This window comes from Geotrypetes seraphini, chromosome 3 (genome assembly GCF_902459505.1).
Source record: "Geotrypetes seraphini chromosome 3, aGeoSer1.1, whole genome shotgun sequence".
NCBI classification, from domain to species: Eukaryota; Metazoa; Chordata; class Amphibia; order Gymnophiona; family Dermophiidae; genus Geotrypetes; species Geotrypetes seraphini.
This window is the reverse complement of record NC_047086.1, coordinates 35,240,592-35,251,080: the sequence shown is the minus strand read 5'-3', so window position 1 is coordinate 35,251,080 and position 10,489 is coordinate 35,240,592.

The following is a 10,489-nucleotide window of genomic DNA, read 5'->3' as shown; positions in this document are numbered from 1 at the left end:
GCGGCGTCACAAGATAGGCATATCAGGTCTTTTCTGACGATCAACCAAGTTATAATCCAGTCCACCATCTTTGTACCCATATCCAAGTTGCTTTAAAACCTTCTTGTTTCAGGACGCATTCTAAACAACAAGATAACATTGTTTCTCTGACCGCAACATCCTTCCTCCATTCTCTAATAAGAACCACTTCTATGAAGCGACTTCCCGTTCCCTAAAGTTTCTTCCCATCGCCCCGTACCTCCTCTTATTTTTATGATGTAATTTCTACTCTTCCCAACCCCTATCTCCTTTTGTATCACTTACGTCATATGTAATCGTCTTAATTGTGTCCCCACTGCCCCTCTTTTATTTTTAAAATTTTATGCTTTATATTATTTTTTTTAGTATTGTAAACCAACCAGATACTGGTTGATGGTCGGTATATCAAAATTTGAATAAGCTTGGAAACTAGTCATGAGTTTCCTACACTGGAGAACATCAAAAGCTTTGCTGAACCAGATTAGACACATACCCTCCGTCATATTCTTTGGTCACTCAATCTAAAAAGCAAAACATTGAGATTTGTTTCACGTAGACTGCCTCTTGTAAAAGCCATGCTGCCTCAGCTCTAGATCCCTTAAAACAATGACCTTATAGAGAACAGAGCAGAACTTTCTAGGAGAAACTTAGAAATTGACTGTTAGGTTTGGTTTATCTATATATATAAAATCGGAGGTATGTGTGTATGTATGTATGTGCCGCGATCACGCAAAAACGGCTTGACCGATTTGAACGAAACTTGGTATGCAGATCCCTCACTACCTGGGGTGATATGTTCTGGGGGTCTCGCGGCCCACCTGCACACGTGTGCGGAGCTACAAACAGAAAATCAGATTTCACCCATTCATGTTAATGGAAAAAATGTAAAAAGCTGCCATTCTCACAGTAATTCAAAAACAGCTTGACCGATTTGAACGAAACTTGGTATGCAGATCCCTCACTACCTGGGGTGATATGTTCTGGGGGTCTCGCGGCCCACCTGCACACGTGGGCGGAGCTACAACCAGAAAATCAGATTTCACCCATTCATGTCAATGGAAAAAATGTAAAAAGCTGCCATTCTCACTGTAATTCAAAAACGGCTTGACTGCAATCGTTGCAGTGGGGGTAGGCAGGTTGCCGAGGCCACTTAGCTGATTGCAGCAGCCGCGATCAGCTCAGCGGCCCCTTTTTGTCATTTTACCTGTTTTGACTTGGTCTAAGTCAAAACATATAAGTGCTGACTAGGCAACCTGTTAAAACTTTTGGTTGTATCTGCTGTACGACTAAGGGCTCCTTTTACAAAGGTGCGTTAGCATTTTTAGCGCACGCACCGGATTAGCAGAAACTATAGCATGCGCTAGCCGAAAAACTACCGCTTGCTCAAGAGGAGGCGGTAGCGGCTAGCGCACGTGGCATTTTAGTGTGCGCTATTCCGCGCATTAAGGCCCTAACGCACCTTTGTAAAAGGAGTCCTAAGTCTAGATTGGCCTACTTCCCGCCCACCTCCCGCCCTTTCTCCTCTTCTAAAAACGCCTCTTTTCGCTCTAGGCATTTAGAGGCAGGGGAAAGGCCTAAGCTGGTTTTAGATACATCTAAAACCAGCTTTGATTATCGATACTTGGACGATCTGGCTTTTTGATCGTCCAAGTACCGATTTAGGCCACTTTTTAGACTTTTTTTTATTTATTATGAGCCTTGTGGAGGGGCATAATCAAACAAACGTCTAAGTCCCTTTTTGCCCTAAGGTCTTAAACGTTGAAAGTAGAAGCAGGGAAAATGTCCATTATAAAAAAAAAAAAAGGAGGGATTTTTTTTTTTTTAATTCAAAATATTTTTATTGGTTTCATAGATAGGTTAACAACAATAAAGAAAGCTTCCGAGGAAGCCTGGAAAGAAAGAAGTGATGGCCTGCCTCTAAGTTCAGCTGTTTAAACACCCAGACCACCACTACATCTAAACGTACAGCATATAATCAACCTAAAAAAAAACCTAACTCCAAAATGCCCAAAACAAGGGCTTTTAGGCAAAGGAGGAGCCAGTCCTTTGCCTAAAAGCTGGATTCTGTAACCAGTGTCTGTCAAAAACAACACCGGTTACAGAATCCCCCCCCCTACAATGATCTGGGCAGGAGGGAGCCCAAGCCCTCCTGGCCCGTGGCACCCCGAATCCCTGACTACGTTCGGGGCAATAGGGAGCCCAAGCCCTCTTGCCCCAGCGGCACCCCGACTCTCCGACAGCATCGGGGCAAGAGGGAGTCCAAGCCCTCTTGCACTGCGATCCCCAACCCCCCCCCCCCACCGAGTCCGATGTGGCCAGGAGGGAGCCCAAGCCCATGTGCCTAAGGCACCGCCCACAGGAGGGGCCTAAGACAATTGGGCTAATTCCGGTTGGCTCAGGCACCTCAAGCCCCACCTGTGGGCGGGGTTTAAGCCGCCTGGGACAATCAAGCCCTAAGACCAGCCATTCCGGAGATGGCTGGCCTTTGGCGGACGGTCTTGGCACCTGTCCGTCTGACCAACAATTTTTAAAGTACGGGGAGGGAGGAGTGGGGGGGTCGTGGGGTCAGCGGGGGTGATTGGGGATTTGGGGGAGGTGATCATGGAGGGGTTGCGTTGAGGGCAGGAGGGCCTGTGATCCCTCCTGATCATATTTTAGTGGGGGGTGGGGGTTAGGGGGTGTCGCCAGGCCAGGAAGGCTTGGACTCCCTCCTGACTGGATCGTGGGGGGGGAGGAGGGTCGGAGATCGCCGGGCCAGGAGGGCTTGGGCTTCCTCCTGGCCCCATCAGACTCGGTGGGGGGTGGGTTGGGGATTGTGGGGCAAGAGGGCTTGGACTCCCTCTTGCCCTGATACTGTCAGGGAGTCGGGGTGCCTCCGGGGCAGAGGGCTTGGGCTCCCTCTTGCCCCGAACATAGTCGGGGGTTCGGGTTGTTGCCGGGCAGGAGGGCTTGGTCCCCCTCCTGCTCGATCGTAATAGCCGGGGGAGGGCTGATAACTGCAGGAGAGATGGCTCATCTCTCCTGCCAGCGATGGTGATCGCCCACCCCCCTCCGATCCGCGGCACTTCGGGATGAGGATCGCCGGCAGAGGAGATGCCCTGCCGTGATGCAGCTGGACGTTGAACTGTTTTTAGTCTAAGGAGGGATTTTCTTGGGAGGCCAACGTAACCCCCCCCCCCACACACACACACTTTATAACAATAAGCTATGTGAGTTTGAGTGATTGAATTACTGAGGTAGACTTTGTTTTATCAATAAATAAATGTGTCATAAAAATGATGATGGATTGATCATTAAGATACTATATCCTATATAATAAAACCCTAGCTGCGCATGCACACTCTTACCTGCGTGCTTCCATGATCTCTGATCTGTGGTCAGTAGGTCTGTGGCCGCAGGAGTGCGCATGCGCGTGTTCCCAGCCTTACAGCACCTAACTACACTCACCGGTAGGACTAGCCGCCAGCGCTGGACTCCATGCTCTCTACAAGATCGCGGTGTCGGCTCCTCTCACGAACCGCACCAGCATCGGAGAAGGCTTCCGACACTGGCAGGGATCAAGAGGAGCCGCGGCGACACCTTTAAACTTTAAAAAAAGTACATTCTTTGCTGTCTGACCCTCCCATCCCTTCTCGACGTCTGACCGGCTCATGTAGTCCCTTGCCACCCCCCCTTCCTTTCCCGTGGTCCCGACTCCAAACCTGTCGACTCCAGCAGCGTCTGGAGCACTCTACACATGCTGCTTCGGGGCCTACTACTGCCCTGATTTGATCTGCCACGTCTCTAATGATGTCATCAGGGACGTGCCAGAGTAAATCAGGGCAGTAGAAGGCCCCGAAGCAGAGTATGTAGAGTGCTGCAGACACTGCTGGAGTTGGCAGGTTTGTCGGGAACTCCTGAAGGGAAGGGGGGGGGGGCAAGAGACAAAGTAATGGTTCTCTGGTCACTAGAGAATGACACGGGGAAAAAATCTGTCCCCATCACTGCCCCGTCACCGGACCACCATCCCCTTCACCGCCCCGTCCCCACCGTCCCCTTCACCGCCCCGTCCCTGCCATCTCCTTCACTGCCCCATCCCCGCAGCATCCTTTCTCTCTCACCACCTCACCACCCTTCAGTGGCCCAAGAATCTCCCTCCCTCCCCCTTACCTTCATGGCGTAAAGAAACTTAAGGGAGGGAGATTGCGCATGCGGCCCCTTCCCTCCCTCCAGCCAAATCTATCTCCCTCCCTCCCACTTACCTTTGCGGCGCTTTAGAAAAGAAATTGATGCAGGCGAAGCCTGCCTGTGCCGCCCTGCAGTCGCGTGTTTGTGGGTGGAAGCTTCTCCTCTGACAACTGTCATGTTATATAAACACAAATAAAACAGCAAGGTTCAACAAAACCCATCTCCCCTCCCTTTCACAAATATCCCCTTCACTATTGTGAAAACTGAACAAACCAAATTACTACAGAATGCTACATAGAAATATCAAGCTAACAGAATACTTTAGACAAACATGGCATAAATAATGTTAGGGGAGTGCAACTAGGGCAATTGCCCCCTGGACAGAGAGAGAGCCCTAAGCCAGCTGGAAGGTAAAGAAGCACAGCCTGGGCTTTGCAGTCCCCAGTTATATCTAATACCAGCTCTAGCAAGATACATATTTCAAATCTGAAATATTCTAATCACAAAATATAAAATAATTTTTTTTTTTGTTGTTGTTGTCTGGTAATTTTATTCTTCAAATCACATTGGTCTCAGGCTTTGGTTTTAGGTTCTTTCTGTCTTTATCGTGGCATGGCTGGCTCCTGAAGGTAAAATAGGTGCAAGAGGAACTGGGGAGAAGGTGCCGAGTCTGAAATGAGCGCAATTTTTTTTACCACAGGAGTAATATTTTCCACTGCTCCCGCGGGGCGGTAAAAGATCTTATCCCCATTCCTGCGGTAAACCAGTTGCAAATGTCTCCATTCCTGCGGATTTACTATGGTGACCCGCAGTTTACCGCGGTAAATGGTCCCCGTGCCATTCTCTACTGGTCATTTTGTATATCTTTTGGGCATTTCTACGTGTATTTACATCATCTAACTCACAACATATAAGTTCCATCTAGGCAGTCTCACTAAACCTTTGATTATCCCTTCAGGATGACTAAGTCTAGGTCGGCCCACATCCCACCCTAACCACTCCTCCAAAAATGCCCCTTTCAGCTCTGGGTGCACAGCAGGATTCAGAGGCCTAAAAAGTCCCTGGGTACATCTAAAAAGCCATTTTGATTATCGACACGTGGGACGACCTAGCTTTAGGATCGTCCAAGTGCCGACTTGGGCAGATTTTTAGACGTATTTAACTTTTGATTATGAGCCCCATAGTATTTATGTGATGCATGCAGTCATGAGGTCTGCAGTCTTAACGTAATATTCCCTATTGCTGCTGGGTATTAATTGAACAGATACTTATGAACTTAATATATCCACATACTTTTAGCTTTTAATAAAAAGTATTACTAAATTTTCCATGGCGAAGTAGAATCAATGTCTTGCAAGACTTTATTAGGTACATTTAACAAACCAAGTCATTGATAAATCATTTACAACTGCACATATTGTTCAATCCCTTGAGCTATTAAAAAAAACAACCCAGTTTATAAAAGATAAATTCACACAATAAATCATAAAACTAATAAAACCAATGAAATGCAATCTTAGATAGCAAATCAATTAAGGAAAACAATCTTAGCTTATTCCAAAGTAAAGTTTCGGCGTGGGCAGTCTCGCATTAGTCCAGTTTTACTCCCCTCCCCCCCTCCCTGCATTCCATCTTCTCAAATTGATTAAACACAGAAACAGTCATGCTCAAAATTGAGTGGAACCATTAAGGCTGTATTTCTAATAGAATATTACAATATATACAGCTAAGCAGAACAAACAGGGGCAGCACATAGAGATCTATGGAATTACATTCATGCATAAGATTAAGGCTCCATTTATATGTTTTCTGGCAGCTGGTAGATTTAGGATTACCAAACAGACTGTACAGAGAGTGCCAGTGAAAACTGTTGCAGCTGCTTTGGAACTACAGGGGTGATTCTGCATTCCAAAGTACATGATCAGGCAGATTCAAATGGTACCAAAAACAAGCATCAGCCAGTTTCTGCTGGGAAAATCAAGGCAGGCCCTTGCCACCCCACTAGCTCCCGATTGAAAGCAGGGTGAAATTCGAGTTCTTGTTGCTGACGCACAAAAGCGTTCATCTCTCGGAACCACGATGTCTAGCACACCAGACTACATTACCAAATACCAGCATGTGCGTTGTGCCAAGAATACCTGTTGGAAATACCCTTCTTCAGAGACATCAAATACAAAGGCGTCAGGATAAGTACAGGCAGCAGAACGCTTTTTTGTTTAGGGGGGGGGCGCAAGCTCCACCCAAGACCTGCCCAATCTCTGCCCCAGACCACGCCGCCATAATAGTACTAATTGTAATACCATTTTTCCATTCATTTTTCATATATATAGTACACACAATATAATCTTAATAATAACACATAATGGTTAACCACGAAATTAAACTACGCAAAGCACAATGTATGTTTCTCAACATTCATTCCTACCAGAACACCTGGCCTTGGTCACACATGTAGAACACAGATAACCCCTATGCAAAAACAGGGCCACAAACTAAAAGTACTAATATATACAAACAAAACCCTAAGATGCCAGACTCTGCATGCAGTACAACAGCAGATGTAATTTCTCAAAACTGACACAATTCAATCACTAAACTGAAAATAAAATAATTTCCCCTACCTTTGTTGTCTGGTGATTTTGGTTTTCAAACCATCTTTCCCAGTCTCTTGCTGTACTTCCTTCTGTCTGTGCTGTTAACTGTGTATCCAGGGCCACCTTATCCATTTGGTGTTCTTCTCTCCTTCACTTTCTGCCACATATTCAACTTTCTCCCTCAGAGAATAGTTAAGCTCTGGAACGCGTTGCCAGAGGTTGTGGTAAGAGCAGATAGCGTAGCTGGTTTTAAGAAAGGTTTGGACAAGTTCTTGGAGGAAAAGTCCATAGTCTGTTATTGAAAAAGATAGGGGGGAAGCCACTGCTTGCCCTGGATTGGTAGTATGGAATATTGCTACTCCTTGGGTTTTGGCCAGGTACTAGTGACCTGGATTGGCCACCTTGAGAATGCACTACTGGGCTTGATGGACCTTTGGTCTGACCCAGTAAAGCAGGGGTGCCCAACACGTCGATCGCGATCGACCAGTAGCTCAGGAAGGCAACGCGAGTCGATCGCGGAGCACATCCCGGGCTCCGTGATAGACTCGTGTTGCCGTCCTGATCTACCGGGCCGATCAGCCTTCCTCTCCAGTGTTCTCTCTAGGGCCTTTTAGCTGGGCGGTCCACCCAGCTGTCATCTGCTGCTGCCGCCACTGCTTGGAGATTTCAGCCCGTAGCGAACTTAGGCTCCGTGGCTCTAACGTGTGCGTGCCGGCTTCCCTTCTCTTCCCTCCGAAACCGGAAGTTATGTCCGGGGGGGGGGGGGGGAAGGGAAGCCGGCACGCACATGTTGAGAGCCCTGAAGCAAGCGTTCGCTACGGGCTAAGGCGGGAGATAGGTTAGTGAAGCATTTGCTCTTCTTGCTGCCGGGTCCTGCCTACTTTCTGTTTCCGCGAAGGCAAAACCCGGCAGCATTTCCCCCAATAGGTCGATCGCGATCTTGGGCCAATCAGCCTTCCTCTCCCCGACGGCAGAATTGACGTCCGGGAGAGGAATGCTGGTCGGCCGAAGCAGGGAGAGCTTGGGGCGTCATCGGCTTTCGGGCCTGTTATTGGTGGCGGTTTGGGTCCTGGTCCCCGATGGCAGTGGCTTGGGGGAGGGCAGGGAGAAAGAAAGAAAAAGGGCAGGCAGGGAGACAGAAGGAAAGAAGAGAAACAGAAAAAAAAGAAATGGAGGCAGAGAGAAAGAAAGGGCAGGGAGAGAGGAAGGAAAAGTTGGGGGAGGGAACGAGGTCTGGAGGAGAGGAAGCATACAGGCTAAAAGAAGGGAAGAAAGATTGGATGCACAGTCAGAAGAACAAAGTGCAACCAGAGACTCATGAAATCACCAGACAAGGTAGGAAAAATGATTTTATTTTAAATTTAGTGATCAAAATGTGTCTGAATTTATATCTGATGTCTATATTTTATAATATGGGCCCCTTTTACTAAACTGCAATAGTGGTTTTTAGCGCAGGGAGCCTATGAGCGTCGAGAGCAGCGCTGGGCATTCAGCGCAGCTCCCTGTGCTTTAAAAACTGCTATCGTGGTTTAGTAAAAAGGGAGGGGGGTATATTTGTCTATTTTTGTATGGTTGTTACTGAGGTGATAGTGCATAGAGTCATCTGCTTTGACCTCTTTGAAAAACCCTGGAATAGGAATGATAATTAACATTTTCTATGCGTACAGTGTGCGTTGTGTTTTTTTTTAATTTTATTGTTGGTAGATCATTTTGACTTGGTAATTTTAAAAGTAGCTCGCAAGCCCAAAAAGTGTGGGCACCCCTGCAGTAAAGCTATTCTTAGGAAGGAAGAACGAAAGAAATAAATTTTTGTGTGTGTTTTTTCTCCTCTAAAAGACTGTGTGCTGTTATGAGCTGGCAACCTGGAGAGCTGAGAGCCAGTTTAAAAGGACAGGAACTGCGGTCAAGTTGGACATTATTTTCTGTTTTTGGATTGCCTTAATTTTCTGGCTGTGGTTTTTTCTTCCTTTTCTTACCTTTATTGTCAGTGAGGTATTGAAATGTCCTGTAAAAGCTGGTGTGAAGAAAGAACTGAGAACTATGGAGCAATACTGAAAATATTTGCATTATTTTTTCTAGATACTGTTGGAAAGGGTTTCTCTTTTTTTTTTTTTGTTTCCTTTATTCCTTAAAACATGACCCTGCTTACCACTTGTTCATGAAAGTATTGTGGTTGTTTTCATTTGAAAGTACCTGCCTTTTGTGTAGCAGGACTGAGCTACCTCAAAGCTTGATTAAACCCAAGCTCCCACCTGTGGTGCAGACAGCCTTTGCATTCAGTTTCAAAGTGGTGATGTTTTGTTTATTTTTGCTTGTATGAATAAATCCTGTGCTTTTATGAAGGAGGCAATGAACTGAAAGACTTTATGAAATACTACCCTGTTGAAATATACCTCTACCTGTTAGGTCCGGAAAGCCCAGGGCATTGTATAAACAGACAGAAGAAAAAGTGTTTTTGTCTAGTGCTGTTGTTTTTCCTCCTTTCTGGAACTTGACCATTCTGAGCTGAGTCCAGTTGAATGACCAAATAAAAGTTGTTTATCCTTTATTACTTACTGCTTCTTTGCATGGTGATATTCATTTCACTTACCAGACACCTAGGCCAGGGTTTTTTTTTTCTTGAGGGAATTACCTTATTTCCAGGGGAACATTCCTAGAGTCCAATGAAGGTCATAACTATCGCCCTCTACTGTTCTGAACAGAGGCCTGGTTGGTGATAGTCTATATTGCAAACCATCTCAGAAAATGTTAACTCTGTACTGTAACACCTTTACAGAAGCTCATGTAAACCACTCTGAACTGACTCCTCAGTCATTAGTAGCAGTATAAAAGCTTTCAATAAACAGTGTAGGTGGTAATATTTGCTGACTGGTTTTTAAAGCCTTCTTGCTCTTTCTGCAGTCTCTTGTAACCTCTGTGTAGTGTCTCTCACTAAGTGCAATCTGTTATTCTCCAGATGTTTTGTATGTCTCTCCTTTATAATCTGTACAATTTGGGGATCTCAATACAGAAAGTTGTGTGTGGGTTTTTTTTTTTTTAAATAGCCTAAGGAGATTGGTTCTGGCTGAAGAGGAAAAGGGAATGTAAAACAGTTATTTAGAGCTTGAAAAGGAGGAGATTGTTTGGTTGGTTGGTTTTGTTTGCTGTATTATCACAAGGCAGAGAGAAGGAAAAATAAGCTACAATCTGAGGTTTGATTAAGTACTACAGAGTGCTGACAGGCTTGATTAAGCTGCTGATTACACCTGAGGTGGGTTACAGGCTAAGGCCAGAGGTAGGTTCTGAAAAGAAGCACTGGAGAAATGGCCAGTCTGGAGAAATTGATTTAGGTGGTGGTGTGCAGCAGTGCCAAGTTTCTTTCCATCCACATTTAGCTAGCTATACCATTAGACCCCTGAGGAAGGTGGCAATCTAAACTGAGAACAACTATTGGAAAAATACTTAGCACTGACAATTTAAACCTCCCTTACGATGAATGTGTCGAAACTCAGCTTGAGTTGGAGGCAATGGGTAGTAATGGAAGAATTATATAAATGAAGTGAATATGAACTTGATGGTTTCCAGAAGACAGCAATATCACTGAGTCACTTTAATTCATATTGGGTCTTGGCTTCGCCGAAAAGAAACCCAATCCATGAACAATAGTAACAAGAGTCTAATGAACTGCACAATTAGAGCTTAGCTCTTTATTAGTTAATGGTTTTGTTTCT